Below are 9,227 nucleotides of genomic sequence, written 5' to 3' on the forward strand. Positions count from 1 at the left end.
AGACGCTACTTTCAGCAGGCAAATAAAAAGCCCAGTTGTATTTAATTAGAGGCTTGTCTCTTACAGTCTGGCCAGGAGAGCAGCTACCCAGCCTTTCTTCAGGTGTGATCTCTTGGTCAGTAGCCCCTCATTAGGCAGGGGCTGCAGAAGGTGCTAAAAGCTGTGGCAGGTGCCTGGCTGAAGAAGATGGTGGAGGGGGTCTCTGTGAGGGCAGAAAACAAAAAAAAATAATTTTTTGGCCTCTCTGTAGGTAAGCCTAAGGCTGTATGGGAGAGGGGGCTCCCTGAGGAGAGTCTGCTGGGAACAGATTCATGATCTAGCATGTAAGAGAGAGTGCAGAAAAGGTACTTCAAAGCAATTCATAGATTTGCAGGGCAGAAAATTTAAATAGGCCCCTTGCCTGAGGAGCACAGATCTGAGTGCTTAAAGGCTTCTGTCATTCTATGTAGGGGGACTCTAAATCTTTAGTTCCTTGAAGTAGCTTGTGGTTGCAATGGCTGTATTGGGAAATGCACTCTCCTGGTGGCTTCTCTGCTCCTTCTTAAGCTTGTGTTTATGGAGCCCTAAATTCCATTGTTGTGTTTATTCAGTCTGGCATAATCTGATTCAGTAGATGATGGTAATATCTGCCTCTGGTATTGCAGGTGTGGCAGCAGTCAAGATCTTCAAAGGAAAATGGAGACTAGTTTTGGAGGGAGAAAAACAGTGGCAGGGCAAAGAACAGCTATTGGGAAGACAGTCCCATGGACTGTAGTTATTAGTCTGGTTGAGAGATGTACAGAAAGATAGTTAAAAAAAAACTTCATGAGGAGAGGTATGTTTCTGGTATTTTTGGAGGCTGTGTGTACAGCCTTTGGTAACTGCATGGCTAAAGCCAATAAGGCTTCACAACTTGCTTTACCTGTGTTCTGCACTACTTGGCTTCATCTTTTATTTTGGCAAGGTTGAATTCAGCTGCTCTAAGAGCTGTCTGTCATGCACACATGGCTTGACTGTTTTGAATTGTGCTTACTTACGGATTGATATGTTTCTAGAGGAGATTTTTTTTTTTGTCATGCAGGATTTTTTTCTTAGTGGGCAGTCAGGTAGGAAGAAAAAATTAGGAGTGTGTGGAAGAGCACTTTTTTGCCCTACAAGTCAGGCTTATAATTTTAGGAGCTAAGCAGAATTAGAAGGATTGATATAAACAGTATTTAAACTAGGATTTGCATATGTCTTTGTATTTAAAAAAAATATCTAAAGATCTGAGAAGGTAACCTAGCTCAAACCAGTAGGGTGCCATTCATATCTATGCCTGTAGGGATGAAGTTCACCAAAAATATGATTCAGCCCAGACTTTCCTGTTCTGTGAGCTGAGCGGCTTTGTTTGCAACTCAAGCCAGAAAGAGAACCAGCAGATCGATGGATAGTAGGAATGGTAGGTGAACTTGGTATATCAGCTTGAGCCCAAGCTAAGGAGGCAGTTTAGAAGCAATGTTTGTATGCTTTCTTCTCCCTTGCCAAAACATCCCTCTTAATACAGGCCTGTTTTATGTCTTATAGAACCAAACCACACAATATATAAGAAAACTCCTCTGGGATGAAACTTTACATGTTATTTTGAAGCGGAGCTAGAGAATCACAAGCTTGAATGATTACATTTTATTAAACTAAAATGCAGATGAATTGCAAGGTAAAGTTTCCTCTTCCTGCATACTGCTTTTACCATCAACTTGTGAGTTGTATTGACAGAACGTGATAGGCACGCAGCTGAGATGTTGTGTCCTCCCCCACTTTCTTGTTAACACTTGTGCAATGTCTTTGTTTTCTTTGTGTGTCTTTTTCCTTTTTTCATTATTTTCCTCCTCCTCCAGATATGAGCTTATTTGTTTAGTTTCTAATGTTGTTGTTATCACACAATGTGATGAAAAGCAGTTGCTATGTGAAGTTTTGCTTGTTTGTTTTTTGAAATGGACTGCACAGTTCTCAGCTCTTTGAAATACTGTCTTGGCCTTACACAGGCACTAAAAGGGATAATTTAAATTCAGTTCTTGTTTTGGATCTTTTTGCATTCTTTATATGAAACAATTAAATTTTTTTTTTTTTAAGATTGAGCATTTTATAATGCTTCCTTAGAAATCAAATAAGCATTGATTACATTTATCACTGGAGAACCAGAAAGATCAGTTCACGTTACTGCAAAAGACATAAACTTGAAGGAAGGGGGGGTATTTTTATCAAGTTATTTTGTGTTTAACATGGTCTTAACATGAAAATATGAGCAGGCATTGCTGACTCCTGCTTAAATCTAGTACTACAGAATCAAATTTTAAAAAGTGTTCTGTTTAAATACTCCTGAAGAGGTATGCAGTTACACTTTAAAAAAATTACAGAGCCTACATGACCATTGCTTTGAACCTTTTTGGTATCAACTTTCAGATAAAGCAGGTTGTGTATTGTGCTCACTCTCTGTCTGATTCCTAGAACTCTTCAACTACAGAAAACAAGCAAGCCAGTAAAGAGCAAAGAACCTGAAACTTGTAGAGAATTTTAAGACTTAATAACTGTTTTGAAGTAGGCAGCTGCCTGTGCTGGCAGGTGTGTAGAAGGCACAAACCCCAGGATTTTTGTGCTAGCCAGCTGTTCCCTTGCTGGTCAGGAAAAGCACCCTGCCTGCCCCTACCCCAATTCTCCTGACCAGGGAAGCAGGCTTGAGTTTTATGGTGTGTTCAGAACAACAGGTTTGGCTTATTGCCCTGCCCCAGCTGTGGTGATGAAACCCAGGGCTGCCTGACAAGTACCTCTGTGCAGCACCAGTAATATGAGTTGCATACTGTATTCCTTTTGCCCTTTCTTGGCCCCCCCTTTTTGTTGTCCTTGCACCTCTGTTTTTCCATCCCAGTCTCCTCCTAAATAAACAACCTGCCCCTAATTACTTATGCACCATTGGTCCCAGTTTTGCTACATTCGTACTCAGATTTGGGTTACTTAGATACTGTTGCTTAGGTAATCTCAGCCTTATATGGTATTACTGAGATGGTTACCTAGGTGCTGTTGGCCTTGCACGACTTTAGGGATCTTTTAGGGACTAGTAGTCCCTTCCAATTATCTCTGATGTCTGGCAATTTCTCCTCTAAGCCCCCCTTAAGCACCTGTGGGACCTGGCCACCCTCACAGCATTATCTGTAACTTTTGTCACCATCTCATAGTGTTATTTGTAACTTCTAGTGATATATTTTTATGTCATGTCCAGTAGTTTTCCACATCTTGTTCAGTTAACTGAATCTCATGCCAAAACCTAGTCAGTGGCCTGTTATTTGCCTGCAATTCTAATTGAGCATAGCTAAATAACTCATAGAAAATCAGAATATTAAATACTTTTAATGGAGTTTTTATTCTTTTTTATATATAAACATTTAAGTGCTATACTTTTTTTTCATCACAAAATGAAAGTACACATCAGCAAAAAGGGGAATATTGGCAGGCAGTGTCATCACAATCTCAGAATATTGTAGTGTAGGAATCTGTTGGGGGGGGTGAAAGGGGGGAAGATAGCTTAAGGGATTTTCCTTCCGAGTTAGCAAGAAGAACTTAAGAGTTCCACATTCTTAAACGCCAAATTATCCAGGCGGTTGGGGTCTACTAGGTTCTTCCATCTGAAGGGTATGCGACGAATCCTTTTTTTCCTGGAAAGTCGAGTGTGTCGAGTGTTTCGAGTTTGGATTTAGGTTTTGGGCGTTTTGGGTGTGGTGTTTTGTGTTGTTTGTTACTCAGGGACATTACCCTACTTTTTGCCTGCATACAGGCTGTTGTCAGAGATCACAGAGCTCCCAATAGATCCCATGTTAGCAACTTGGGGTGGGGGGAAAGAAGAGGATTCTTTAATTTCTTCCTCACTGAAAGAGATTTCTGTGTGATGAACAAATAGTGTGAAGTGTTAGGTATAGACCTTTTTGAAGATTGGGAGAGGATCAGAAAAATCTACAAAGGAAATTCATCAAGCTTATCTTTTCTCTTCCCAATAAACTCTTGATCAGGTTCCTTCCTCTGTGAGTCAGAGCAAGATAAATTGAGTTTCAGCTCTAATTTGACGTACAGTTTCTGAGCTAAAGTTATGCAGTAGTAAGTTGGATTATCAGGCTGAATTTGTGATGATCTTTAGCAAGGTAGAAAGCCTTTTTTTTTTTTTTCAAAGCTCAGGAGAAAACTCAAAAGGATTGTGATTTTTTTTTTTTAATCCTATACTAAGAACTGGATGAGTAAGGAAAAAAGTGTATGTGTATATAAAAAAGCAAAAAAGTATCTGTACATATATGTATTGATAAACTGACATTGCAAGAAGTTTCCTTCTGCATTTGAGTTGCTGCTACTTGGAACCCATGTTATTGATTTCTTTCTAAGTATTGTACTAAGCAATGTCTTAGAATAAACTGTATTTGCATCTGTGCCTATGTCTTAACACTGGATAAGCATTTAATATGCTAAGATTCCAACTCATTATTCTAAACATCATTTTTGTTATTATTTGACAGTTTGATTATCTTGTGTATTTGCTTGGCTTTTGTCTGTTGTTCCTCATGTGCTAAAACTGTGCCTTGGAGGGACTTTTATGCACTACAGAGCTTATTGCAATAGGAGCCTGATATAAGTATGGTATATGAATGTAAGCAAAAGTGTTGTGAAAATAAGTTTGGATAAGGAATCAAAGCTTTAGCTTTGAAACAAAAAGAAGTGGTGGTTTAGATTTTTTTCTTAATACATCTAAAAGATTAATTTAAGACTTGACAATGGGAAATTGTGGGAAATTTTCAGCTGGAAAAATAAACCTTTTCCAAGTTTAGGTTGTCCACTGAAAGAGAAACACCATATGATTAACTAGCAAAGACAGCAAGGAGTGAATAGTGAAAAAAAATTATTCACAACTCAAGTGTACACTAAATTTTTGACAAAATGTCTAAATTTCAAAACCATCATTTGTATTAAAAAACCAAACAAACAAACCACAAGCAAAACACCTCTACTCAAATACAATTTTGGAGGAAAAGGGGAAAAAAACAAACCAGCCAGCCCTGTTGTCGTCTCCCTTTATTATTTAATTCCTGAGTGAGCTCCAGCTTTCTTTTTGTAATGCAAAGATCACAGTGTTACTGGGAATTGTACTAGACAAGACATTTTTAATAAGGTTTGTCTTTGGAAAAAGTGTTTATTAGAATGTGTAGTGCATGTCACTGTTGAGATGGAAGGCCCTTGACATGGTGTGAAGTGGCCTTGCCAACTGTTGTTCTTTTTAGTTGTCATGTTTTCTAATATAACTGACACTTGCATTCACTATTTTTATGTAAGAATTTTCTTTTTTCCAGTGTGCAGCAAATCCAGTAGTATTTGATACAAAATGAGTGCCTGAGCTGTAAGTATCTTTTAATTTTACTAACAGTTTAAATTCACTTGCACTCTGAGAACTTTATGTACATTACTCAGAAGTCCTGGTGGTTGTGTAGCCTTTTGCCCTTAACTCTGTATGGAGTGGGAACCAAAGACATTCTTAAGATAAAGGCTACATTTTGTAAAACATACATAACCACAATCTCTGTGTACAGACTTACACAGATGTTATATTTTCATACTTAAAATTTGGATGCAACTAAAGTTTACATATTCTTGAACTATATGCTTTTAACAATCTGTCTTACTAGGTCCTACTTTCTGCAATACATGCAAACATTCTCTGTGAAGAAAAATATACTCGTTTAATACTTTGTGTTGTGTCTATTCTTTAATTGAAGGCCTGTTCTCAACAAATGGCTTCATCTCAAAGGAGAGTAACAAGGACATTTTCTTGTCACATAAATGTAAAGATACTGTTATATCTCTGTAGCTATTTACATTTTTCCTGAAGTATGTTGCAACTGATACAAAATAGACTAGGCCCTCTAAATGTAGGGTGAGAAGGTAACAACTATGAAGAGTGGTAGCTAGGTAGCGCTGAACAAACTGGACAAAGGTTTAAGCAAGGATGGAAGAAACCATTGGAGAAGATAACTGGGGACAAACAGCAGTTGTTTAATGTTTACTTAGAAAAGAAGACTTATTTCTGAGAATCATCCTTAGATAATCCCTAAGTAGTCCATATGGGATTTAATTCTTTCCAGATGGAGTTAAAATACAGACAAGTAATGACTGGCTTATAGGCCGCAGAACTTGGGATAGCATGCAGAAGCCTTCTTTATATTGCCAGATCTACTTTATGCTATTATGGGGTTTTTGAAAGAAAGAGTGAGAGTGTGTGTGTGTAGGTATGCTGAAGAAGGAAGTACTTACATGGGTGGGGGAAGCAAGGGAGAATGGGAATTGGTGAATGAAGAAATATTATAGTTCAAAGAATGCTTTAGCAAAAGCAAAAAAAAAAAAAAGGCAATATGACTACTTGAGGTAATAAACTGCTGCTGAATGTGTCCATCTGCAAGAGTGTATACCCTTTTAGAAGAAAGGAGGCAGCAAAGTGCAGATAACTAGCTCTTTATAAAACTTTGAGACTAGGACATGTATAAAATGCAATGAAATATTCTGTAGAAGCACTCAGCTATTCACTCAATAGCTAATTTATTCTATAGAAGAAACCACAATTGTTCATTAGTCTACCAATAATCCATCAGTTAGTGGTTGTCTTGAAAGAAGCCAGTCCAGCTTTTGAGAGTCTTGTCCTTGAACAAGGAAAACAGATTCCTGAAAGCTGTTACTGAATTCCAGCTTGACAATGGCTCATTACTGACCATTTCCTCTATGCTTTGAGCTTATATTTGTAATAAATCTTATTACAGCCAGGAGTCAAATTATTGCTAGATCAACAATTTTATAGTCAGCGTTTAGGAAATGCATAAGGAATTTTTTTAGAAACCATTGGATATTGGCTTTTTATAAATATTTCCCACTGCACATGCTTTCTCCAGTTATATTGTGTCTCAGATCAAATAATTTACATTAAATATTCCACTATAGTTATTTCCATGAGTGAAAAGACTGCAAAACAAATAACAGGTAATAATGTTTTACCATAAGTTATGAAAGTATCTGCATTTCCTTTCTTCCTTTATATAGCCAAAATGTTGATGTCTAGAGTTATGTGTTATTTTGGAGAGAGATCAGTTGATAAAAATTTTATGTGCAAGATAGATCTTTACATTTAGATTTGTCACATTGCAACTTTCCAAAATGAAATAATTTTATAAGCTGGGGCTGTATTTCTTGACCAATTTGAGTGTTATTTCAAATCTGTGCACTAAAGGACAAATCTAAAGGTTACTTTATAACTTTAGCTTCAGTCTTGCTGTACTTGATCTCAGTTTTACTGTTGATTTCAATAGAAGTGGAAGTCTGGAGCTTTACCAAATGTCTGTCTAAGCTTTGCCAATTTGAAATATGTTTGAATAACAAGTTAAAATGGGAATAGCTTTTTATCTGTCAGTGAATTAATAATATGGACAGAGTATGTGAAAGTATGAGATGTCTGCCTTTCAGCTACTGACAAACTCTTTAGCCTTTGGGAACAATATGTGACTTAGTGGAGAGAAATATTAAAATTAATCTTGTATATCCTCTCTCATATTAAAAGCAGAAGTTGTTTATTCGTGTATCTATTAACTTTGTACTCTGTGAACATGTGAAAAATAAGTGTTAACTTATACTCCTTCACTTGAATAATGACTCATTTCTGACTTCTTCTGAGAGCTTTGGCAAGTGGGAAAGGTAAAAAACCAGAATCTCTTCCTGTGTTATTTAATTACCTTTTTTGTAATTTGAAGCGGGGAAAAAAGGCCTGAATAAAAAATGAAATGGTTTGTGAGAAAAAGTAATACTTAAGATTTTCACGCTTATGGTCCTCAAAGATGGCTCTGACAATTTGGTCACACTGTTCATATAGAAGACTGGGAGATTTAAGATCATCTAATCAAACTTTTCCTGAAGTAAAGGCTAGCTTCCCTCATTCTCATCTAAGACTAGTTGTGATATTAAGCTGTTACTCTAAAGAACTTGCCCAAATTATGCATTTTGTTTAGTGCTTTAATAGAGCACAATAGTTATCCCTTTCACAAGATAACTGCAGTGTCTCAGCTGAAATGTGAATTGTAAATAAAACAGGAAAGGGGAGGAGTTCAGACAAAAGGGGACTGCTAAAGAAGTCTGCCTTTTTTTGTGTGTACAACTTTCCTATCTTTTAAATAATCTGTATTATGGTAGACATGCAACCCAGCATATCAGCAAGGTATTGGAGGTTGCTTCCTTTTTTTTTCTTCTTTATCTCATCTCTGTAAGGAATAATGGAATCTTCCATCTGATGCCTGTGAAGAAAACAGCAAGAGAAAATACAGAAATACTTAGGGCCACTGCACCCCCTGCAAGTTTCCACCAACATTCTGGCTCTGTTTCCTCTAGCATGCTGTCTCTAGTTAAGTACCTGCAGCCAGGTTTTTTGCATCTGAGCCTTGTTGAACTGGAGATGGGCCTCATTTACAAAATACCTCTTGTCTACTAGAGGTCTGAGGCTTGAGGAGGGTAGACTTTTCTCAAGGCCAGAGCTCTTCCCAGAATGCTTTCAAACCATCTCTTATTACAGCTAAGAATGATCTTTAAGATCATGTGCCAAAAAGACTGCCATCATCAGGTGATATGCTTTGTGTTACATTACATGTTAGTAGCTCCCTTTACGAAAAGTCTGTAGTAAAGAAATTTAACTCTTGTTTTCCTGCTTCAATAAGCAGCAAGAGACTTTTTTTCTGGATCTCGGATATTTTACTGTGTAATGTACTGCTGAATATAGTCTAGGGTGGCCATGCTGTCTTGCAGAAGTCTTTCTCTTCTGCCTTGGTTATTGGTGAAGCAGTCATCCTAATAAAAGAATAATTATTGTGGTTCATCTTGAATATCTTCAGATACACTTCTGAACTTTGAAATCTATTATTTCTATTAGTAAAGAAACTAATCCCCCTAGAGCAAGATGAAATGGGCGTACTTCATTTCTGAATAAAGTTGAAGTATGCAGCTCAAAGAACATTCTTGTTCTTTTCTCACTTTTATCAGCAAATCTTGAAAAAAAGGGGAGAAAAGTCTGGTATTTAAAGTGTAGCACTTCTCCAAACCCAAGTAATGTTTTTTTGTTGTGGTTGGTTTGTTTTTTTTAAAATATGTATGTGTTGGGACAGTTTGGGATGCTGCTGACCTCAGAGTTGAATTCAGTTGCCTTAAGGTTATTA

This window comes from Grus americana, chromosome 13, assembly GCF_028858705.1.
Source record: "Grus americana isolate bGruAme1 chromosome 13, bGruAme1.mat, whole genome shotgun sequence".
Classification (NCBI taxonomy): Eukaryota; Metazoa; Chordata; class Aves; order Gruiformes; family Gruidae; genus Grus; species Grus americana.